This window comes from Numida meleagris, chromosome 4 (genome assembly GCF_002078875.1).
Source record: "Numida meleagris isolate 19003 breed g44 Domestic line chromosome 4, NumMel1.0, whole genome shotgun sequence".
Classification (NCBI taxonomy): domain Eukaryota; kingdom Metazoa; phylum Chordata; class Aves; order Galliformes; family Numididae; genus Numida; species Numida meleagris.
In genome coordinates, this window is record NC_034412.1 from 41453595 (window position 1) to 41479846 (window position 26252).

The 26252-nt window shown below is 39.2% G+C and overlaps 1 protein-coding gene across 1 annotated transcript in view; it reads left to right on the top strand.

Annotated features, from left to right (window-relative positions):
* GRID2 (glutamate ionotropic receptor delta type subunit 2) overlaps nt 1-26252 on the top strand; it is a 695511-nt gene that overhangs the window by 1098 nt on the left and 668161 nt on the right. The window lies entirely within an intron of this gene.

Here is a 26252-nt window from a genome sequence, read left to right on the forward strand (position 1 = left end):
GGCCCCGCTCCCCCATCTTCGACACCCCGGGCGCCTCCCGCGGCCGTGCCGGGAAGGATGCCCGGCTCCCCCGATGCAAGGGCGGGGGTGGCTGGCGGCGGGGCGCTCGGCGCCACCCGCACCTTCCGCTGGGGAGGGAGCACCGGGCTTCACCCGCCGCCGCTAGCCGGGAGGATGCCCCCTCTGCCGGCTCAGCCTCGGGGAACGTGCGGCCCTCCTCCGGGCGGCGGCCGATGTCCGCAGCGGGCCGCTCCCCCCCAGCCCCTGCGCCGGTCCGAGGAGCGGCGGGCGCTGCCCCCGCCCCGCGGCCACTCGTCCATCTGCAGGCTCTGCACGCAGGCGGTGCCGGAGCGCGGACGGGCGAGGGTGGCGGGGGAAGCGCTGCCCAAGGGAAGGGGCATCTGAGGCCCGGCGGGTCCTCGGGGGGGTCCCCTGGGCGGTGCCTGCCCGCTGCCGGGGGCGGCTTTATAAACATGTCTGCCGGTGGGGCTCTCTGGGAACAGCGTTAGGGCAGCCTAGCCGGCCGGAGCTTTCTGCAGGACTCCGGTTTCTGCACCAACCCCTCCCTCCTTCCCATGCCCAAACCCTCGGGCGGCCGCTTCCCTGAGGTGCCACAACTTTATAAGGGTCAGTCCTCTTTGATGAGTGCGGCTGAAGCGGCGAAGATCGCACAGGGGAGGCAGCACTAGGTGCCCTCCTTTTAAAGGGAGAAGGACTTCTTTTAAACATTTCCTTCTCCCAGCTGTAAGCTGTCAAAACGACACTAGGAGACGGTCTGCCTTACAATTTCTTACTTGGGAGCTTGCAACAAAGTGATCACATCTTAGAATGTGGGGAGAAATCTTGGCTGAGTAACAGATCGGGAGTTTCTCGCCGATTTCTTGCCCCGACCCCTGGCTGAGGGAGCGCTGGGCTCTGCAGCAGCACCGGAGGAGGCGATAGCTTTTCTCTTTTCACGTTAATGGCATTTTGGTTTGTTTTGCTTGTTATATACGGAGAATGTGACACATTTTTACTGCTTGTGGTTTTTTTTTTATAATGCCATTAGTGTTTAGATGCATCAGCACAGTAAATCCTTGCTGAAAGAGAGGAATACCCAAGTAGTTGCTTCTCACACAATTAATTTGTCTTGAGAGACAATTAGTACGGTTGACAAGGGGATTAGCTCCTTTTATAGACTGGTTTATGTTGCCATGAAAATGGCAAATTGATATGGGTTGCACAGAGCTTTAAATCTATTAAAATGAATATATTGCAAAGAAATGACCTGAATGTAGAACTGTGCCAACAGTAAGTGGGCAGATATCTGAACGTTCCAACTTGTACAGTACCCTGTGTTGAGTGACCTGAGTGTTCTGACCCCTTTCTGTTGTCTTCCACTTGTGCCGAGTGAACTTAAGTATAAAATATTTAGAGATAAACAATAAACTACATTTATCTAAATGAGTTATGAAAAGGAGCAGCAGAGGACTCTGTGAACAAATTACCCACAGAAGGACTCATAAAGCCAAGGAAGAAAACAAAATGCTCTGTTCAGGGGAGAAGAAATACTACCAGAGGCAGTACTGGTGCCTTAGGCAACAAGCAAAGCAAAAGCGGTATCTTTCCCTAGTTCTACAGTGTTAGTAAATGCAAGTGAAAAATATTTTCCTGTGTATGGGAGAGGGACGCAATCATAAGAGATACCATGCTACCTGTGCATATCCTTTCTCTGGTGATACTGATGGTACTTTTTCCATGTAGCACACTAACTCTCTTGGCTGCCTGTGTGTGTGTATCCTTTGGTGCGTTAACAGGAAAGGAAGGTTTGCTGTATCAAAGTGTGTAACAACTCAGCTGTTCCTGAGACAATGACAGAAAGTGTTGGAATTAGTGGGCAGGGATTAAAGAATTGGTGATGGCAGTGGGAGGGGAATGGTGCCTAGTACTCACCTATGAGATATGCTTTCTCACATTCCTGTCCTCTGAATGATGATAAGCTGCTGCTTTTGATCATTTAGAGCAGGTCTGTGCATATGTAAATGTGCACATTTAAATATAAGCATTTTTCTGTATCATAATTTGGATGTGGGTAGGGATGCTCGTAGTCTGTATGTTTCTGCTGCCCTGCTGTTATAAGTAGGAACTGGCCATTCAGAACGACTACACTGAGCACGTTGTGAAAACATTGAAATGAATTGAATCTGCTGCAATTTTCCTCACCTCTGTATGTAAAAGAAAGAGGCAGGGTTACCATGTCAGAACGGTGTGATTCTGTCTTGTGTTGCTTCCTTCAGCCCATGCATTGATTGAGTAATTTCATCAGCCCCACATTACTTGATTGCTTAGAAGTTTCCTAATGATCTGTATGCTGTAGGAAGAATGTGACAGTCGTGAGTGGAATGGCAATGATTTTGTGTTTTATGAGGCTATTCAAAAACTCGCTCTGATTTATGTAGCTGGAAAGCTCCAAAGTCTTTGAGATTAGCCACGCTGCCTGGTATTTTCTTCATACATCAGTCGTCCCACACTCCTCACTCCCTAAACAGGAGTTTAGAACCCCGCTTTAATTAAGCAGGGATTAGGTGGCATTCCTTGTCAACTGCACAATTTGTGTCTGCTTTGTGTTTTCTACAGTTGATGGTCTTGTGCTTTTATATTTTGTACTTTGCACTCATTCTCATTTTTTTCCCTTGGCATATGTATGTAGTAACGTGTATGTGCATACGGCTTACCTACTGAGTATATAGTAACATATATGCAAATGTGTGTATTAGATGCAGCAAAATCACCTAAGGCAGTGGTTACATACTACAGGTGCAGAAGTTTTTGCTGAAAAAATACACCGAAGTATTTTTAAAGATTCATTCAATACAGCACTGCACAGCAGTTGTTCAGATGCCCTGATTATTGCGAGTTGTTTCTTTATATTCATCAGTGGCTTCAGCCATGGGCACTCAGCTGCGTACTACCCTTAGCTTTTTTATTTCCAATGTTAAGATCAAACATATACATATATAATGTAATATTATATGTTTGTATACATATTTACATAGTATTTAATACATTTATATATTACATGCATTTTTTTTTTCCCAAGAGAAAAAATTAGGTCTGCTCTTCCCTTCCCTTCAGCTTGTAGAGTTAGCAGGCCAGGAGAGCTACATTCCTTGTGTTAGGCAAACTTTGGGCATTGCTGAGTCTTGAGCTGTTTCGTACTCTTTTAAGCTCTTCTGTACTGCAGATAGTAACATCAGGGCACTTGCAACATGGGGTTTAATACTTACTGAGGTGGCAGTGCCAGTGCAATAGAAAAATATTAAAAAAGTATATTCGTAAGGGAAATTTGTAAGGGAAAAGAAGTTGTTTTGCTTGGTGGTATTCACGTCCATGTTTTGTCCTGTTAGTTGTTGTAGTACAGAGCACATGGCTTGTTTTGTTCTTATGAATTGGTAATAGAAATTTAATTTGATGTACTGTTGGTAAACCTTGTTAGAAGGTATGTGGTGTATGTCACTGTTTTCCCATATTTTCTGTAAAGCACTGGACAAGCAAGTAAAATGGATTTATTGAAAAAATAAATCCCAAATCTGTAGCTGCCTATAGTGCCTGCAACACCTACAGATGAGTGTCCAGCTCTCTATTTTTCCTGCTGTAGAATGTACCAAGGTTACGTGCTTACTTTAAACCTACCTACAGCCAAATACCCTAAGTACAGTGTGCTGTGGCTTAGCAGCCAGTAGAGTTTGTTAGCAGCTATGTTCTGTGACATACTCAGTGTTTCTATTTGTGTGCGCTGTTCCTTAAACTCTCACCCAGAGCTTAAATTTCCGCTTGTACTTTAGGCACTGGGATATGTTTTAGTGCCAGTTACTCTGCTGCTAGAGACGGATAATTTTCCATGCTTTGGACTATGGCTTGCTGTCCTCCAAAGGCCTGTTTGCCATTAGGTGTCACTGCTTTCTAGAGTGTTTCTTAGTGATCAAGAGGGCCTGATCCAGAGTCTGTCATGTTCCAGGTGAGTCGTTTTGTCACTTCAGAAGATTTTAAACTGATCCATTGGATTGCTGACTACAGCAGGCAGCTCCCTTTCAAGTTCTTAAATAACTCTTACCATTATTTCAACTTCTTTGTCCTTATATAAAGACAGAGAAAAAAACCAGCCATCCAGTTTCAAGTGACTTCCTAACAAATGCTTGACATAGCAATCACTGCGGCTGCTGCTGCTGTGTGCTTTCAGACGACTACTTATGGATGCACAGAGCCTTTATTCTCACAGTGCCATCTTTGAAAAAACACACTGGAGAAAAATCTTTTAAGACTGTGACTACATAAACCTACCAACTAAGGTTCATTTAACTTAATGAACAAAGGCATTAAGTATGGTTCTTTTCCACTCCCAGGCCCTGTAAAGCAAGTGGTATTGGCAGGAGATGACTTTTGTAAGCCATTAGGTTACTCCCTAGATATAGACTTGAACTTACATCATTTTCTTCCATTTGATATATAGCTATCCATAATCTGCCATGACAGTCTGTTTTTTGCTGAAATTTATTGGAGGCTTTTGCCTTTTGAGGTTTCTATTTTTAATCTTTGTCACTGCTGCTCCCTTGCTTGATCTTATTTCAGCAGGCTAGCAATGGTTTTAAAAATGATTTGAACAAAAGAGTAGTTCTATAGGGCTATCAATTTCTAATTAATTTTCTTAATTAACTGAATTATGTATTAAAGCACGGCAAAAGTCTCATTATCTGCCTACCCTCCAAACATACTTTGTGTTCTATGCCTTCAGTGGTCATAAAACTTACTGGACGTAGCCAAATGCTGTTGCTATTTGGACTCAAGTGATCAATAGGAAGAAGAAACAATATTTATAAAATGGTCTATATTTTGAGCAAATATCAGAAAATGATAAAAATTTGAAATAATGTTCTGTAAATATATATTACAATACACAATAGCCTGTTATATGCAAAATATTGACTTCGGGTGGCATGCTGGTAAGGCAAATTAGGATATCTATCTGCATCTACAAACTCAGATATCACCTTCATTTTGTCTTTTTTTTTTAAATTAATTTGAAATCCAGGAGGAAAAAATAAAAAAGTTATATACGGTGGTGAAAGCTGAAAGAAAACTTTGAATCCAGAGGCATACTTGCCATCATTGCTGAAGCCTGGGCAGCTCTGCACCTCTCCAACCCATAGATGCTACAGCCCAGATCATGCCTACCCTCATGCTGACACCCACCTCTGACAGCCCTACATGTCCTCATTTATTTGTGTGGTCTATGAATGCCAAGAAGCAAGCATGGAAATCACAGTTCAGCACTAAAGCATGACACTCACTTGGCCAGCAATCCTAATGTAACAGCTGGAAACTGAGAATGCAAACTGAAGTTTCTCTGGAGCATTTTGTACCCTCGGCTGACTGGCTGTCTAGCAGCTAGCTTCCTGATGGGCTTCAGGGATACAAGTGCTATCCATTTCCTTTTGTGATATTATTCTGTCTTCCTGTACCATGAGCGATAACCATTAGGTGCCACTTTCCTGGTAAGTGAAGAGGTTGGCCTGGAACTTGCCTCATTCTAGAGCTATAGAAAATGCTATATGAAGTTCTGGATTCTGCCTTCCTATGCAAAGTCCAGTTTCTTCCCCAGAACTTATTGTCTTGGGCAAAGCAAAATGCCCCTTCTCTGCTAGTAGACTCCAGGAGAAGGTGCAATGCTGATCTTTAGGAATGTGATACTTGGCACTGAGTATGTGCTAAATGCATGCTAAGTAAGTGTGGCACTAGTGAAACCATCCTCAACACCAGGTAATGCAGGCATGGGTGAAACCTCCAGAGCCTAGGTCTTGACTGGCTTGTTCATTTGAACAGCACAGAGAAGAGGAAGAGCTGTTTTCTCTGATGCAGATTTTTAATGATGTGTACTTGACACAGAGGTAGTAATTTAAATGTAAAGACTACGATAGAATTAATTAGTGAAAGGATGGGTGAGGAAAGGGTGTCTTTCTTTTGTTATTGTTTATGTCCATCAGTTTCTTCCCATGAGAGTCAGAAGGACTCTTTCCTCTGTTATTCTTCATTATAGGTATCAGGCTTTGTTTTCTGGTTATTGTTTACCAAATGATTATGTGAGAAATGGAGGAGCAAGGGAGAGATTACTTGTGCCTACAGCCACTATAATTAATAATGGTTTATGTGATTTGGAGAGTTATTAGTGATCTGCATAACGTGGAGGACACTGACTGAATTGAAGGTTAGCAGATGAAATGTACTGGTATTTGGATGGCAGTTGTGAAACTTGGCAAAAGAGGGAGCTTGGAATTGTGTGGTATAATTCTGCAAGGTTCAAAATTTACATCCTGGGTTCAGTGATAATATACTTAATTCAGCAAAGGAAGCGTTTGGTATTCTGCATTGTACTGCAGTGTACTTCAGCTGGAGAGTCTTGTTCCTGCTTTGATCTGGGTAATTACATCAGCTCAGGGAAAGCATATTCTATGAGCTATAGGTGTTGTATTAAAAAAAATTACAAAGATAAAAATAAAAATTGATACTTGCTTAATGATAAAGGATAAAATAGTTACTAGAATATTTTTGAACAGTATTCAACTTATAGTGGAAGACTTGATGCAGATGTGAATACTGTATTTTTTGGTCAGTTCTTTGTAAACTGAAGGATATCCCATTTAAATGTGCAGAGTTATTTTTAAAGTAGGTTCCCATTGCATACATTAATTTTGAAATGACGTGGAAGTAGGGTGGAAAAAAAGATGAAAGGGAAAAGTTTCCCGAAAGTTATGCTGGGTTTATATGACAAGCTATGCTCAGGAGGAAATAGAAAAGGAAGCTGAGTAAAAATGCAAGGAGCAGAAGAAAATAAGATATCAAAGACAAGAGACACTAGTTCTCTGTTTCTGTTTTTCCAGGAGCTGTGTAATATTCCTGTAAGTGCTATGCTAAATGGAAAAGTTCTGAACCAGAAAGGGGAAAATGTGAAGACATAGAATTTAAATGAAGAATTATATGTGTATTTTAACCTATTAGATAACACTCTGTGCTGAAATGCTAATTATTCCTAATTGTTATATTTGCTTTACCCATGAATAAAATATCACATATCTAATCAAATATGCAGTGAAAATCGCTATAAAATTCCTCTCGGAGCCTTTCATGCAAATTTAAAGGATTTAATCTCTTATTTCTTCATTGCTTTTTAAATCATTAACTTTCTATAATCAGTTGGATTGCTAAGGCCAATATCCAGTGAACCTAACAATAATTGCTTGTTTTGCAGAACAATTTTTTGTTAGTCCAACCGTATCCTTCTCAGAGGCTTAAATCAAGTTGGTGATTTCATTATAATAATTCACTTGCAATAAATCAAAATCAAATAGCACCACTCCGGTGCTGGGGAAAGTAGCCCTGGATGAGAGCTGCAGAGAGAGCAGAGGATGACACATCAGCAGACCTGAATGTTGGCCTGGATTTTCTGTGCCTTATTTTGCTGTTATACAGATATAATAATGCACACTTTTGCACATCCATGTTAAATAGAGAAATGACAATGTGCGCAAGGCAGGCTTTTCTGCTTTGCCACTCCAGTTCTCAAATGCTGTGCTCAGGACCCAGGTTTGATGACAGAAGGTGACTTGATTTATTTTTAAAGTGCTTAGTCTGATTGGCTGGCTATAGGCCTTTGCCTCCTGAGCCACTGAGGTTTTTTGAAGATTACAGAAACACAGAATCATAGCATGGCTTGGGTTGGAAGGGACCTCAAGGATCATCAGGCTCCAACCCCTCCGCCACACACAGGGTTGCCAGCCACTACATCAAGTACTAGATCAGGGCCCCATGCAACCAGGCCTTGAACACCTCCTGGGACAGGGCATCCATGACTTCTCTGGGCAGCCTGTTCCAGCCCCTCACCACTCTCTCAGTAAAAAAGATGACAGTTGTCTTTCTCAGGTGAGGAGATAGTATTGCAGAGCTTACTAACGGACTGAAATCAGTACTGAAAGTTACCTGGCAGTACAGCCTGGGCTGAAAGTGCACAGCAGAGAGATGTGTGGACAGAACTATTAAGCAAGGACATTTGTTATTGTGTGTTCTTTGTTTTCTTGCATGCTTTACAGTGCTCACCCTAACTGTTTGAGAATGTTTTAAAGCCATTTTATGTACTGGGTAGTTGCTAAAGGGAAAAAGAGGGTAGAGAAGATCCATTTCTCACTCAGCAAAGCCAGTGTAGACTACTGCGGTATGGGCTGTGTTAAAGGGCGAGCAAAAGACACTAGTACCAGCCATATTAAAACATGTAGCCTTTTCCTTTTCACTATTTTTATTTGTTTCTTTCTCATATTCCATGCTCATGGCAGACAGATGTAACAGTAGTGGTGTTCTGTACTCTTAAATACATAGGTTGCCCTGAAAGTAATGCCTCCCATTTATTTCCATGGAAACAACAACAGATACTAAGAACTCAAGAACACTGTTTGATGAAGCAAATTATCAGCTACAGAACATTATTTTTCAACACAGTCACCACCACTAACTATGCATTTTCACCAGTGATGAATGGGAGTCTGCACGCTGCACTTGTAAAAATATGCACCAGCAGAGGTGACCCAGTGTCACCACTGCTGAAATGCACCACCCACCACCTCAGTGTGCTCACATCCACTGTTTTTGGTCTCCATGAATGTTCAGCAAGCATTGATGAATGTCAATGAGTGCATTATTTTCCTCGTGGAGGAATTCAGTGGCACACCTTTGCTTCATACACACTTCCATGTCAGACACCATTCTGTCAGACTGCCCCTGTGCTGCTATCTGTCACACAGCAACAAAATGTAATGGAATATTGGTGGGAAGGTTTAACCTCTACTGCCATACCACCAGCAGCTGTCTCTGACATCGTAGGCCAATGTAACAAATTAGGAGGCATAGCTTTTGGGGAAGCCTTCCTGTATTTTTTTTTTCTCTTCAAGCAAACAAAGTTAAATATGCCACTATATAAATACCTGTTATTTGGACAGACAAATCTGCTTTTTCTTTCTCTGAATTCCACTTATTTGAGCTCTTTTGAGACATACACTCCCCCCACTATTGAGTCCTTCAACTCTCCCGCTTATGACCCTGTAGAACCAAACACTACTGCCCTATATTCACCAATATACTTCCTGTAAGTGTCTTTTAAACATACTCCTCAGGTGCCATCTCCACTCTACAGCTTTATAACTAGCAATGGGGAATGTATTTATGTATGTTTATACAATGTTTAAATAAGTGCTCTTTAAGTAAGCAGAGGAGTTATTCTTTAATTTAGGATGAAATTAGTTTTTATCTTATAAGTGACAATGCAGGGATTAGGGAGGTTTTTCACTTGCAGGCAGGAAGTTGTAACGTGAATATAAATCATGCAGTGGCACCCCACTGTGTGAGAAGCTGTACAAATGTGGAACAAAAAGTTGGTCTGTCAGAAGATTTCAAGATGAAGTGAAAGAGGAGGCTTGGATCTCTGCAACCCAGACAGTTCCTACACCAGGAAACAAAGTTGTACATCTTTTGGTGTCTTTTGAGAGACAAATTCATTCATTCCTGCTTGTGAATGATCACTGTGTGTACACAGGAGTGAAAGTACATCGATAACGTCTTCAGGGATGTACTGACAGGATGGATACGATGGGAGTGATGGCAGTACTTCCCTGGTTTGTCACACAGGGTAACAAAGGTTACAGTGGTGTCAGTTAAGATAATTGACAGGAAATGAGGGCTAGCAATGCTTGTGTAATCACTACCTACAATGCTTTATTGCCAGTGAAACTGGTTAAATTGGCAAAATAAAACAGTCATTATCTCATCAACTGCTAGCGTTTTACTCTGGCTTTTAGTAATGCAGGAACTAGTTCATACTTATTGCATATACATTTTCTTTGTGTCTTTTGTTTGGACAAGTATTTCACAATCCAATTTTAGAAGACATCTAGATAGAAGGAAAATCACCCTTGTGAAGGTGGAAAAATACGTTACAAAACACCTTAGTCTGTTTAAAAGAGCAATTTAAATCTAATCAATGGTTCTGAGAGCACCTACATCTTCATTAGTTAGCCATATGAAGTTTCCAGAAAGCTATCAAAATATTGAAGCAATATAGATAAGTGATTCTGTGACTCCTTGGAGTAACCCTGCTGTGACAGAATTGTATTGCAGTACAACCTGCGGGTGTATGAGAAACACATGTCTTCTTGGAAATATTCTCTTGCTTTTGCTTGTAATGGGAAAAAAAAAAAAAAAAAAAAAACCTAACTCCTGCAACCTGTTTGAAATATTGACTACTTCAAACAAAATGGCTGAGGGGAGTGGGTAGGAGGGAAGTGTGGCCTGTGTATCAAGTATGACCTAGGAGGGGATGGTCGCCAGCCCTGATTGTTACTGTCATGATGGATAATGTCTTAGGGACACCATCACCCCCATGCCTACCTTCAAGGAGAGGAGGATTTTGCAAGTAAAGGACAGAATGGATCTTCAGGAACCAAAGTGTTCTTGTGACTTTTCTCTGCAGCAGACAGGCTCTGGGAACAGGGGTAATGTGGGAAAGGTTTTGGTGATGCCTTCTCTGAGGGAGCGCTGAAAGGGGATGGAGTGGTTAGTAGCAGTGAAAGCTGGTTGAGTAGTGAAGGAGTGCAGGAAGAATGTGGAGCCTCAGCAACAGGCTAGGATAATTTTAAGGGGGTGGCAGGTAACATGGCCTTGTTTGGAAACCAAGCTTGAAAAATTAGAGACAGACTGTATAAAGGAGGTGTATGTGCATGCGTATAAGGAAAGTTGGGAAATCCAGAGGTGTGAGGCACTGGGCTGGCCCAAATATTACTGAGAAGACAAATAATATAATATCATATTGCATAATACAATACAAACGATGCTTTGAGAACAATATATGTGGAAGATAATACAGAGTTTAAAGGAAACTAAATTATAGATTAGGATGTGTGATTGTTTCTCCGTGTCCAGCCTCCATAATTTCACTGTAAAATATTTGATATGTGTGGTGCTATCTTTTTTTTTTTTTCTTTAGCTAATAATTGCACCTGGTTAATTTACAGAGAAGTTAGATCCATTTTATCTTTATATTGTCTCATACCATTGTACACAGATATAAACAACAAGTGCTGAAGTGCCATCTTCCTCCTCGGCTCCCAGGATAATTCTGGGCGTATTGTACCTTCCTGTGCCTTGGCATTATCCCTCTGATTAAATAATCTTCCTCTGTGCAGCAGTTTTTTGCTGCTCTGTACTGTGCCTGCATTAAAGCTCAGCATTTGTGGCTGGTGAGTGGGAGGAAGGGATGCACACAGCCACAGCTTCTGCTCCATTGGCTTTTGACCTAATTTAGGAAGGAAGGAAAGGGAAAATAATGCATCATGCTTCTGGATTCAAAGCCTGCGGTGTCTTTCATGGGGAGAGAGAGGACTAGCTTTCTCCTTCTTTCTTGAATAGCTGCATAGTTTGCCTTAAAATATAGATCTCTAATCAGTGAAGGTCCGGAGTGGTGAGTGGATCTGCTTCCATGCTTATCTGGTAGCATGTGTCTTCATTTGGGCTGTTGAGGCCAAAGCGTGGTTTTCTTTCAACATCAGCCTTGATTAGCCCAGCTACAAAGCAACGAAGGGACAGTCACTGACCTGCATTTCCTTTAAATGAGGCACAGCGAGACTTGGGGATAATAGGCTTTTAGATGTATTTCTGTTTGAGATCAATGATCTCTGATAACAGGACTGAATGATGTATGGAAGAAGGAAGTAAATACCTCCTTGGGGAAGGATAAATAATGATAGTACTTAGAAACTGTTATTGCTGAAAATAATCTTCTGCAGGATTTAGGAGTAAAAAATGCTGTTCATTACAGTACTACGGTGGTTTTTTTAAGCACTTTTTTAAAAAAGAGATGCAATTTTCCCCATTTTTTGTAAGACTGCCAAATGTCCCTGAAGCTAGAATTAATTGGGTCTTTGTGTTGTGTCAAGTAAGGAGTGCAACTGTTTTCAGAAAATACAAAGTTTATAGACTCCCATCCAAAACATGAAAGGCAGAGAGAGAGGCTAACTTTATGTGTAGGTAAACAAGATCCTTGCATCATTTTGCAGCAATAGCTTGGAGTAACAAAGAGAATATTGACATTGTTGGCATCTGTGCTTTGGAAGTGTTAAAATCATTCCAATAGTCCCAATTCCTTCATTCTGCTAAATTCTCCCTTTGGAACAAGCATGAGTTCTCTTCTTTCCCTCCCACAGTGGGGAATCTTGCACTGAATAAGCAAATGTCTGCTACTTAGGAATAAATGGTGTTTGATTTTTGAGGCTACTTCAGAAGTAAGTGCCATGGAGAGGTATTTCATTGTTTTTGTCACGGTTTTAGCAGTTCAAGAGAGGTTGCCAGTTGTGATTAATTCCACAAGTTCCCCTGGACCAATTTGTATTCTAATATATTTTATCATTTTTAATACTACCATTTCAAAGACCACTTCACATGATATTAAGAAGTCAGTGGACAGCAGCAGCTGTAGATGTAAGCTTTGAAATGACTCTCTTATTGAGAAGTTTGAGAAGTATGTCTTGGAGCTGTTGCATTAAAATTCTCAAGTGTTAACTTATATGTAATAATGCTGTGACAAAGTGCTACTACCATCTGCTAGTGAGGATCAGTACTTCTTAAAAATCTCCATATTTCCCAGAAAGAGCAGAGGAGTCACAGTGTGAAGAAAGTCTAACTAACTCTAAATTAGTATTTAGTTCAAGGAGCTACAAACTCTTTGTGGGATCCACTGCCTACTGATATTTTGAGTAACACACTCAGCTCACATAAAGGAGTAAATATTTGTGGTATATGAAAATAGTGATGCCTATTTCTATTGCAGCAGAATCCCATCTAATTACAACCACTTCTATTTCACATCACGGTAACAATTCAGTGATTGTTCAACTGGCACATACAGTTTGTATAGTGAAATAAAAAGGGAGTTTGCTCACCATGTGTACTTAGATTCATTGATGAGCCATTCCTTATCATTTAGCTCTCATGGACTGAGAAACAGTTGTTTGCTTAGTATTCCTACGGGCTTTTGAACACCACTTAACCACTCAGCCTGTTCTGTACGTGAATGTCAGTCTACACTTAGAGTGATCCGTCGTTGGAAATGTTCTCAGTAGCAGAACATCTCCGTTCTAGTAAGACCAGTTTTGAAGCTATTCCGAAAGTCAGTGTAGCTTACTGGTATCTGTTAGAAAATGATTTGTGCAATAGTATTAAGGCCACTTTACTCATATTGATGAGGGGCTAAATCTTACTTGATATTTAAGAATGGGAATAAGAATAAAAATCTAGTAATTACAGACTGTGTATAGTTGTTGATCTCCTAGTTCAGGAAGGATTTTGGAGATCCATATGAAAAGATATATTTTATAAAAATTCTAGTAGAGAAGAAAAGGGAAAATGGGGCCACAAATAGGTATTTTTGGATTTCCTCTTCCATACCTTAAAAAGGTTTATCCAGGTTTTATTTAGTCTAGTCTGGCATGGAATATATCTCATACTTTTCACTAGATCAGCAGAGAAGTAGATAATCTCTCTCACATGCCCTTAGTGAATATATTGTGGTCCATATTACTTGCTGTAATACAGGCCACATGTGGGTATGCACATGCCTGTTGGTGCAATGGCTGTGTGGTCCACATAGTCAAGACACGCTAAGACCAATTTCCTAGATAATACACCAGCTCTTGCCCTTTATTCCTTTATTCTTTTTATTTACTATTATTCCTTGCTGAAAGTACGGGTAGAACTTCTTGCTTTTTTGAAGAATCAGAACTCTTTCTCTTGTTACTTTAGCTGTAAAGATCTTGAGCAATTCCAGTCTGCCCCCAGTAACTCACACTGCTTTCCCAGGTTTTCATGTGGAAGGACTGATCACCTATGAAGCTACTTGCCTAAGCTGCTATAGAGCCAGGCTAAGTGAAAGATTTCTTATCTGTCTGTGACTCAATCCAAGCAACTATGTTGTATTGTACTATCACTGAGAGTTATTTTACTTTATCCTATTTGAGAGAGGGAGTACAGAGAGGCACCTTCCATTGTGATAGATGTTTACCTGAGGCCGGGTGAATGGAACTTTGCCTTATCTTAAGGGTATTTTTGTTGATTTTTGTTTGCTTGTTTTTTTTTTCTTTTTTTTTTTTGTTATTATTTACCCTGGAAGGCTTTTGTTTCATTTCATATCTGATATATAAATGAAAAAGCAAGAACAGATGGATTTTTCTACTCATTTTAGTAAAGAATAGGCTGATGAAATAGAAGTGACCAGCCCACAGTCACCAGTCAGAAAACTTCCCTCTACATGGGAGCTTCATGTATCATGACTAGGTGCTGGGTAGCCTGTATCATGTCTACCACGGAGATGTTCTTGGTAGCTGAACGAGCTCATAGCTTTGTGTCAGGTTGTGCGTACTCTGGAGCAGGTGTAATGTTACCCTCTTTTCATCCCTTTTCACCAAGTAGACTAGGACATGGTCCTGGCCACCTTGACCCTCCTGCTTTGTGTGTATGCTACTACCTACCTTTCTCATTTCCAAAAACCTTATTTCATCCCATCCCCATCACATACAAAGTTTGCCCTTATTCTTATACCAGAGATGCCACTTACAGAGGAGAGTAAAGACTTTACATGCACAGCAGCGGTTTCTTGCGCTTGTGAAATGCCAAAGGGCAAAGCCAAGAGAGAGGAGAGTTTTCTGCTTCTTGGCAGATACTTACCACAAGCAGTTGTTTGTCTCGGGCTAGTTCCTCCTGAGTGAGTTTGATACCTACAATGACATTTATCATCAGAGTACTCGTATTGCAAGCAATATCCTTGGGCTTTTTGGAGGTCCAGACCTTTAAGATAACGTGACTATATGTGGTTGCAGTGTAAGTATTTATGTTGGGATCTGGCATAATAGCAGCAAGGAAGGGGAGAAGTTTCTGAGGCAACAGCTTTTCGGGCAACAGCTGTCACTGAAACTTATAGCTAAGCTACAAGAAATGTACTGTGTTCCCTGTTGCTATTCATCTAACAGCATTGCTTAGTGTTCATGTTGTGTTAATAGTACAGTCCCACCTGAGATCATGGCCCTGTTTTATGTGCTGCGTATGTAGTAAAAAGCAGTCTGTGGTGAAGTTCCTGTAATCTTGCTGTCTCGTTGTTTCTTGTCAACTTCATTTACTTGGTTTTATGCCCCAGGACAATGCTCTTGTATTCATGTTTCCAGAGAGGTGAGAGAATGCTTCAGTAATAGTTTTAGCCTGAAACAATGTGGGGAAATGTTTCTACTTCTATTACCTCTTATTTTCCCCATCTGTGCTGACAGATTATATTTATTAACACAACATAATTTTTGGAGCCAGAATCAAAATCTTCTTAAAATTGCTTATTTATCAGTCTGTTCCTCGTAAAATAGGATTTTTAGATTCTTGCTGGTGTCATTTCCACAGTATGACATCAGTTTGGGTCCTAGGGGCTAACTTGCCTGGGCACAGCACCAAACTCACTATTCCTTAGTCTGTTGTTCTGTATACTGTATTCAGCTGCTTTTATACACAACAAAAGTGAAGATCAGATAAAAAGGTTTTTTTTTTTTTTTAATTTTTCTAACCTGTAATCATAAATTGTGCAGCCAAGAAGTTTATGCAGTGACACAACAGATTTTGTATGCATTTGCTTTTATGTCTTGCAAAACAATGTTTTTGCCTTCACCTGCTGACCACTGAGGCACCTGACTGTGAATACAGCCTTGAAATCTTCTCAAGCTTTTTTTTTTTTCCTATTCTGCAAAGATCTGAAAACATATCATCATCTCATCTCACCTGCTGAGCAACCCAGACATCATGTTCATTTGAACATGTTGCTGGATCCAGATGGAACTTTATTCTTGTATTGTTTCTTTTTAGGTAATAGCTCCTTGAAAAACCTGTTATAAGGATAAAGACTACTGCCTTACACCTTTTTCTTATTTCTAGTGGGAATGTGACAAAGGGACAACATTTTTAAAGCAGATGCTGTCTGCTACATTTTTAAGTGATGCATGTAATTCATAGCTCACCTTATCTTCATTATCCCTGGGGACTGTGATTGTCCACTAACAAAGCCTGATAGACATCACTGAGTGGACATTAGGGGGAAAAAATGGATTTGCATGTGACACATTGTCAGAGTTATTTAAAAGGAAAAAAAAAAGGACTATAACTCTATTCTTACAGATGATAACTTTACAGTAAACATTATGTCCTCTGCTGCAAAACATTTGGAGAAATGCTCGTCTACCATTAGGCCTTAAACCTGTTCTTAGCTTTTTCGGACTCCTCCTACAATGACTTCTGAAGTCGGTATGAATCATGCCATTGGCTTTATTGAACTTCGGATCACATCTTCTGTGTTTATCTGATTGCTTCTTGTCCTTTTATACTTCCCCTTTCCCTCCCATCTATTACTTCCTTGTTTTTTTTTTTTTTTTCCCCAAAGTCATTAGTAGCTGCCAGTACTCATAAGCAGCCTCTCAGTAATGCATGTGGAGTATTCATGAGTGCATCAGTGAGAGGGAGTGCTTAGGGAAATTTTCACACTTCCAGATTTAAACATAGGTGAAGATTTCACTAAGACATTATTCCAGTGATTGTAATCTGTTGTATTGTTTTCAGTATTTTTACCTCAAGATGTAAGAACCTGATTCAGTATTTAGTTTATTTTCAATGGGCTTAATGTCCTTCTGAAGCACTGATCGCTGCCCCAGTCAAAGACAGAAAGGATGGACCACTGGTCTCCAGAGATGTCTATCCAGGGCAACTCTTGTGTATTTTCTTCTCTATACTTAGTCCATTTGAGTGAGAATGCACATTTCCACTGACAGAAATAGAGATAAAATGGAATTTTATAGTTGAGGAATAAAACTAGAATATATGAAAGGTGGGTTCAGTTTTGGATTTTTTTCTAACCTTAAGGAAGACACACAATGATTGAAGAATGTGAGCTACCAAAATGAAATTGTCAGGGCTCCTTATACTTTAGAGTTGCTGAGGCGATATGATACCCTGTTCAGCTTTGTTTTGACTTGCTGAACTTTGGTTTTTCCATGTGGATAGTTATATCCCTTCATCAAATACACTCTGCCTTGTCTGCTGAGTTTGCAAGCTCTTTAGGTTATGCTCTATCTTGTGCTGTATTGTATGTACATGGCCAAACACAGTGACACTGTATTTCATCTGAGAGCTTTGAAGTTTACTGTACAACTGTTAGTTGTAAAAATGGTTATTTTTGCATCATTGACTAGAACAAGCTATTCTGTTTCAGGAATGCAAAATTTGGAGGCAAGCAATGAGCATATTCTATGATATGCTTCCAAGATGATTATGAGTGATGGAGCAGGACTGCTCACTCACATACTGGAGGGTGAAAAGTACTGGAGTGCTGCTGTTATGGGCATAAACTGGAGCTTTGCATGCAAGTTAAAAATATGTATCCATATTTATGAAAGCAGTCAGCTTTTAGCTTGTGTAAAGTTGGCTATGACATGGTTTCACAAGGTACTATAAACACATTTCCACAGTTACATGAAGATATATCTTTCTTATTTTTTACATGTTCTTATTGGAGTTGCTGGTTAACTTGTATTATCTGGAGGAATTGCTCTACATTGCATTTTCAGCACAGATTTCAATAAGAATCTGGAATACCCAGTTTAAAAATGTAAAACTGAAAATTGTAGATTATTTCCTGAATTACCAGATGAGTTTTGTTTCTTTGTTTGTTTGTCCTCTGACATCTATTGTAATTCCATCAAATAGCAGGGTAATTAAAATGGTGATATATTTTGCAATGCAAAGCTCAACCAAGTGAAAATATTAAGGCACTGTAACAGTAGTTAACAGGAATAGCTTGCTACAATCACTGTGCATTTTGGAAGGGGTAGTGACACAAAGTTGTTGTACATCCCTTAGAATATATACAACGTTCAAAATGATCTTAGTGATCAGTGGAGTTTCAAAGTAATACATATCTAGGATTAGTCCCCAGTGGACAGTACAAGTTGTCTGTATGGTCATTGCTTATGTTCAGCTTACAGATATTTTTGGGGGGAAATCAGTTCCAAGTCATTGACTGGTGTAAGCATTAAAAATAATAATAAATAATAATAATAAAAAGACAGGTAAGCCATGTTATCTGAGTGGAGAAGAGATTTATTATTTTTCCATTGAATTTGCTGTATCCCTTAATCAGCTTTACCCTTCTAGTCATTCAGATAATGTCCACTGTCAAATTTTTAAGAATGTCCTGCTTTGTGCCTGCAGTTTCTATAACTGCAGACTCATCCTTCTCATTCAGCTGTCATTGTGTGCATGTGTCCATCCCTCCTGGTCTGTCTGTGGCAGTAAATTCCACTTAAATTTCCCCGTTGCATCTACAGTTGCATTGTGCAGGTATATGAGGTACCAGTACAAAGGATGTCGTATAGATGTTCCTCATCCTCATGGAGGTGTCTGTACGCGGAAGTCCATGGTTTTACAGCGTGGTATTCTTTAAGTATTTAAAAGGAATAAGTTTGAATGAGCTTACAAAAGTTTGTGTACTTTACAGCTTATTTTGAAGTAGTTCAGAGTCATTTGGAAGTCCTTTTAAAATAATGAATATTTTTATGGTATTTCATATCAGGGCAAGCAGTGTAACTGTAGAATTTTTTTAGAGTTACCCAACAGTTGTAAGTCTTAAATGTTACATGTGAATTCACATTCTAGGAAGATTTGGATTGTTTATTATGCTAGCTGGATTAATCAGATCCTGTTTAAAATACTCATGGAAAGAAACATCAGTACTCAGTGCAATACTTTAGCTTTAGGAATATCTTCTGGACAAACAAGGTCAGATTAGCATCACCCTTTAGAAGAAAAGAATAATGTTGTGGTGAAAGCACTTGACTTGCACTCAAAAGATTCTGTTGTTTTTTTTGTACCTTTCCACAATTTTTTGGGTGACTCTGGGAAAGTTACTTACTTTGCTTTATTGTTTGAGTAACAGTAGCTCTGTTTATATCTTCTGATTATAAGGAAACATGGCAAAGTTGGGGCATCCAAGCAGGATTTGGAGCTTCAAAGAAACAAACAAGACTCCCTGTCTTGAGAATTTCTGCATTCCTTTAAGACAAACTGAGAATATTCTGTTCTGTCTGAATGATATGATCTGTAATATGTAACAAGCGTGCCATTGCCAGATCTTGACAAGGTGATGACAGCATATATATAAAAATGATTTAATGTGGTAGTGGGAATATTTCCTAGACTGTTCATACACATATTTACTTACATAGTCACAAGCAAGTGAATACTTCTACTATTTTGTTCCCCTAACAATATTCAGGGATTTACTTACACCACTACTGAAAATGGAATATTGCTTCCATTTCAACAACTGTTAGAAAATATTGCTTTGAATAATTTGCCAGTTTCTGGTTGAAAATGTATTACAGAACGATGGCTGACCCACACATTAATGTCAGAAGTGAGGGGAATGATAAATAATAATAATAATAATAAAAAACACAATGTACCTTGCTGTTCGCCTTTTAGGAATATATATATATGTATATATTAAATTGGTGGGTATTGGCTATTTTTGTGGCCTAATGACAGTTGCTTTCTTACACTGTGTCATTTTAAAGAATGGCTTAACCTTGACTGAGATTTGAGTGCTTTGGCTATATGCTGTCCAAACTGGAAATGTTAAGACTGGTTACTATACTATAAAGGGTGAATATTTTTTTCTGGTGACTAACATTTATCTTCCTGCATAGCAAGTATTTTTCCTTCTGTTCCAATATGCATATGTAGCTTGATTGTTCTGTGCTTAATTCTGGATGTGTTTGCATAATCCTACAGTGTTTTCTGATAGACTATGGAATTAATTTGTCTTCTAATTTTCCTCTTCCCTTGTTCATTATTTATAACTATATAGAACAATGATTAATACTGGGGAAAAAGTATAGTGTGTTGATTGTTCTTTTAATCCATAACTGCATATTAAAAAGGACAGTCACCCCTAAACTCTGTTTATCAGTCAAACAGTATTTATTTAACCAGTTAAGTGGTATCATTAACAGATAATGCTGTCTTCTATATGAATCACAGAATCGCAGAGGTTGGAAAGGACCTCTAGAGATCATTGACTCCAGCACCCCTGCTAGAGCTGGTACCCTACAGTAGGTGGCACAGGTAGGCATCCAGCCAGGTCTTGAATATCTCCATGGGGGACTCCAGAACCTCTCTGATCAACATGTTCCAGTGATCTGTCACCCTTACCATAAATAAGTTCTTCCACACGTGCTGTGAAATTGCCAGGTTACAGCCTGAACCAATGGTTGAGCACCAGGTGAGAACCCAGGGAGTGGCTAACCCAGGGAGCTCAGGTGCAGGCAGCGCACCTGAGTGATTGGAAGGGGTGGAGCCAGGATCCACCCCTCCTCACCCTCATTTAAGGGTTAGCAGCCAAGGCAGCAATAACTCTCTGGATAGAGGTCTAGCTTCTCTTAATCTGTCACTGGTTGTTGGAAGGGGTGAGCCAGTTGTTCTTCTTTTTTATCTGCTATTGCTCTGTAGTGGCTGTATCCTGTTTGAAGGCATTGTTGTTGTATTCTTTTGCTGTATGTTATGTTAGTATGGTAATTCCTATGTACAAGTTCTAGGCCATTACTCCTTGTCTTATTGTTACACACCTCTGAGAAGAGCCTGTCACTTCCGTTTTCCTCTCACCTCTCTTTAGATATTTAAATACATTTATCAAATCCTCTCTCAGTCTTCTTTGTCCTAGGCTGGACAGACCCAAGTTACTCAGTCTTTCCTCATAAGGGAGATGTTCTGGGCCTTAACATCATGGTTTTGTGATTTTTGTTGTTGGTATTCCACATCACAACATCATATAAAGCACTGGCAGTTAAAGAGTTAATTCCCTGGTTACTGCAAACTGCCTTTTTTGGTGTGTGGTCTGCCATGGGGGAGGGGAGGAGCTGTGCTCCCCAGGGGTCTTTGTGTTTGGAGGGGGTGGTGAAGCCACCTGGTAGACCCAGAGTCACTTCCTTCATGCCCGGTGGAGAAGCACGTGGTACTCCTGCAGCTTACTGTGTAAGAACGTCAGTTTGGAAAGATATATTTTTTTTCCTGTGAAAAAGGATAGGAGAAATACATTCCCTGAACTCAGAATAGGAAGCAAATGAGTGTCCTTGATGAGATTAGCCTATTTATTTTCCCATTTTAAACCACTCAGGAATTATACTGCAAAGTTGTTAGATTAGCTAGTCAGAGTGGTGCTGGAGGATGATAAATTTTAGCCATTAGCACATTAGCAATGTGAAAAAGAAAAAGAAACGCTTTTATTAATGGGGCTGATGGACCAGTCGAAGTAGCTTGAAACTTATTAGGCGATGTATTTCCATCAATGCGTACGTCTGTAGCAATTGAAAAACATTTAAGGATTCAGAGACTTCAGAGTATGATTCAGACACTTGACTTCAGTAAGGCGTTTGTTTTTATGCCAGCTGTTGTGTTTAGAAATGTTTCTTAAAATACTACGGAGAACTACTCTGCAGTTTCCTATTCCCTGTACTACTGTACAGCTATCTGATGTCTGCAAAAGACAAGAGATTTTAATGTTATAGACAGAGAAAAGACAAATACAGTTTGTGGAATGTTTTCCTTGTTTTAATGTGTTTTATCATATGTGAGATTAATGTGGCAAATATGTGATAAATACATGAAAATATTATACAGTCAGTTCATCCTTTGAAGACGCAAATGTAATTGCATTCTAGCATTTGTTTGCAGCAGTCACTGCTGCATGTCATAAATACTGGATTATTTGCTGTCAAATATGAGCAAAAATTGGCTTTCCTGGAACCTAATTCAGACTTCATAGCCTCTTGGCTTCTTCAGCTTGCTTGATCAACTTTTCCTCTAAGTAATTTGATGATACTTTCTGTTGCTTTCTAGTAGGAAAACTTTTTTCCCCATCTGGTAAATTACGGCTTCCAGAAGATTCTTCTGCAGCAGAAACAAAGAAAAGCCGTAAGGGTTTGTTGCCTGCTCTGTCAAGGATAACTTTTTCTATTGGAGTAAATGATTTTTGAAGATAGAGAGAGCAGGTTAACTCAGTGTGTTTTTAGCCCAAAGAGAGCATACAGTTTCTTCATAAATTCTTTGCTCTGTTGCTTCTTCTGGGGACAAAGGACTTGAGGTAACCTGCTACATAGTTATTTGAGTCTTGGACTTCTTGAAATTGTTAAACTCTTTATGCAGCATATTTCATAACTGCTTCTGTTTTAAGAAAACAAAAGCTTCAGTGAACACAGCTTCTGGTAAAATTAAGTGTCAAGAAGTGAAATACAAATGATATTAATTTTATAGTTTAAAATTAGTAATAATTTAGTAACCTAAGATTTTTATGACCCCCTAAAAAATACAGTGGAACCGGGCAGAAAAGAGCTTAGCTTAAATTAGCTTAGCTGGTGGTGATGAGCATTCTCAGTCAGGTTGATTCTGTTACACTGCTGCTTTATTGTCTGAGCCTGGTGTTGATAAAAAGACGTGGAGAAGAAGTTTATTTTGTGGTGAGGATGTTGGGGCTGATTCTTTGCAATAATTTCTGGCCTTGGGAAATATTATTCAAGCTACATCTTTCACGGAATTAATGGAAAAGAATCTTTAAGTGAGAATATTTCTGTGATTCCAATAACATAAAACTGTAAGAAACATACATTCATTAGTCAGATTAAAGTAATTTAGGATAATTAAATGGGAATGAATATACTTTCAGTTATCAGAGTTTTATTTGTTTTTCTTGCTTCTGTTGTGTTGTAGTTTAGTTGCAAGTGTATGTATTACCAAGGGAATAATAATAAAAATCTCTTAACTTACTAAAACACATTTTAACAGTATTCTCTCATTACTGTTGTTACTTAGCTGTTTTACAGGTAAGAGACCTTTCTAAGTCAGATGAATAAAAGTCACTATGGAATAGGAAGCTTGTAAACTATCCTGTATTTGGCTTTAGACACTAGTTTTATTGGAGGGTCAAAAAAAGGCCTTGGAACCCTTCTTGCACAGTCCCTTTCTGTGTACTTGTCATCAGTTTAAGAAGTATGCCAATAATATTTCAAGACAAGGTAGAATGGGGTTTAGAACAACTTGATGTGGTGAAGATGTCCATGCCCACAGCAGAGGAGTTAGAACTAAACAGTCTTTAAGGTCCCTTCTAACCCAAACTATTCCGGGGTTCTTGGATTTTATGAATCTAATACTGATTTTGGAATAGACTGAGGCATGCGTACCTGTGCAGAACACTTTTGAGAGAACTTTTGCTAGCAGTTTGCTAACATGCAAACTGAATTTAATGTGATAATCAATTTAAACTGGAAGCCAATTAAATAACTTAGATACAAATGTGTATTTATTTTACTAAAAAGGACAATTTTCTATACACACATTACTTTTGTTTTTAAAATGCAGACTGCTTTTAGGTGCATTGCAAGTGTCATGAGCTGGTGAACTAGTTGAGAACCAAGCAAACAAGTTATGCTGGATTTAACAATCATACTTAAATAGGAAATTAAATGCACTATGTACTAAAGCATATAGTATAGGGAGACGATTGATTTTCAGTCAGTAAGGGTCAGTTTTGATTTATTAAAATTGCTTTGTACAGGGATGTTTGCTTCCAGTTGGGAAACGCATTTTAACTCAGAGGCAGAAAAGTAGGATACAGCTGTTATATCTTTTTGTGCCACATTTAATGATATAGTAAAAACAGTCCTGCAAGCTAAAATTCCTGGTATAGGAAAATGTTGGAAGGTGGGAGGTGGTATGGAAGAGGGAAACAAGACAGACCACTTCAGATTGCTTTTTCTGAATTTCTCTGCTCAGGATTTTTTATGAACTTCTGCCTGTCTAAACTGATCATTCATGGGTTATGCATTTTAGCAAGCAGTTGGTGTAAATGATGCTTCAGAGAATTGGTGACGTTAACTTTTGCAGCTGTCACACTGCTTGCTTGTCCTACAAATGTGACCACTTTCCAGAGGATAATCCAAAGCTGTTGGTGAGAGCTTCTCAGAGACTTAAATCTATCTGAAGAGTACAAAGTCACTTAAAACATATGCTGGGTCTCACCAGCTCTCCTCAGTGTGAGAACTGTAAGGCTCTGAGTGACTTGTCACACCACATCTAATGGTTTGTGACTTGTGGATTCCCCAGTGATAAGACTAGGTCTTTCTCTTTGCTTCTGGACTACTAATAACCTGTAATTTGCAAGTACAAACCAAATGGTAACAGATTCCTCCAGTCTTGATCACTGTCCTCTCAATGCTGCAGAAATAAGTAGGTTTTTCCAGTGACAGGAGATGTTCCTACCTGTTGGGGTGATGGGGACACCTCTGGTCCAGCCATCAGCATTCTCTTTGCAGCCCAAAAGGTTAGCGAAGAACATATTTCCAGCTGTTCTCAGTTTACCAAGTGGCGATTCATATGAGATTCAGTGTTTCAACTTGTACTGTTTGAAGTCACCAGCTTTTAGGGTTGCTCATTTTGGGCTTCATTCAAGGCCCATTCAGGGGTGTATGCTTGAGCTTTGCTAAGATTCAAGACCAGGGATGAATGCATGGTCAAAATTGTTTAATTTTCCCTTATTGTTTTATTGTGTTGAATGTACATCTCTGTGTGACAACTTGATTCAAATGTGATGAAAACTTAAATATTTATTTACCTAAGCTTTCCACTCTTTATATTGAGTTTTGTTGTCCTCAATGGAACACTATAAAAGTTGCTACTTAGGATGTTTTTTGTGAACCAGGAAGGGCTGGTTACATGTAATCAATTGACAAGTAAGGAAATCAAATGCTATTATAACATTTATTTGATGCTGTAGGACTCTCTATAGATTAGGAAGTATAAAGTATTTCACTTTCCTGCATGCCATATTGATTTATTCCAAACCAGAATAATGCATATTGATTCACATAGGCATTACGTTGACACGTGAAAGTCCCTCCAACATTTCTGGCTTGGTTGGATTTTCTTGTAATGATACTAAATATCCCACAGTCAATTTACCTTAAGAAGTCTCCATGGCTTGGCAGTGTTGCCCCAGGGCTTGACTATAGGACAGTTTTCAAAACAAGAGCATAATGGTATTTTACTCTGTTACGATTTTCCCTATGAGTTGGTGATGGTCTATAAGAGTAAGTATATACAATTCTAGATACTATTTCTAGTGTTAGTATCATTATACCCTTAGTATTAGGAATATTGAGATATACTCCTGTAAACATGCAGTTTCCTTGTTTCTGTTTAATAGGAATAGAATAGTCTGTCTTTGAACTTAAAAATCAAGAGCCATTCTGGTTATGGAGAAATTATATCAGCTCTACATTATGAAAGTCAGGATCTTGTGATTTCTGGTAGGTACTCAGTTGCTTTTCAAGCATCTGCTTGAAAAGATACCATCCAGCTTCATTTTAGAGCTCTAAATTTTGCTTTAATTAGAAGTGACTTTCATGTCTGTGGATGTTATAATTGATAATGTTGTCTTTTCTAAAGGTATTTTTAACAAGTCACGTTCTGTAGTTCCAGCCTAGCAAACCTGTTAACTTATAAATGTTGTATGCGTTCTATACTGTTCTGTTCACCAAGTTTGTTTATATAGATATCTTTACCCATTCTCTCCTTTGTAATTACATATCTTTGAAATTTATACTGGAGTTTGAAAATTGCATGTGCAACTGAAAAGAAATCTTAACTTCTGTTCTACTTTTATATCCTACTTGCTGTTACACACTGCTGCTGAAAATCAACTTATTTTTTCTTCCTCTTCTGCAACCTTTGAGCAAGTTGCTGCTGCCCAGATGAAATCAGTTTGCCCTTGTTGAATTTAACTCACTTCTGGACAAATGCTAAGTGCCTGGTTCTCTAACACAGCAGAACACTGCTATCTCTCTTTTGTTACATTAGTGCTCCTACAGAGTCATTTCTTAATGAGATCAGGGAATGAGTAATTTATAATGCTACAGCTAAGGAGGTTACAGTTTATTACATTAATAGAATAAGTGTTTGCAGCTAAAACAATGAGATCTGCTTAATAAAATAGATGGAATTATGAAGGAAGAACCCTTTCCAGCTGTTTGGAAGAATATATTCAAAATTACGGTAGT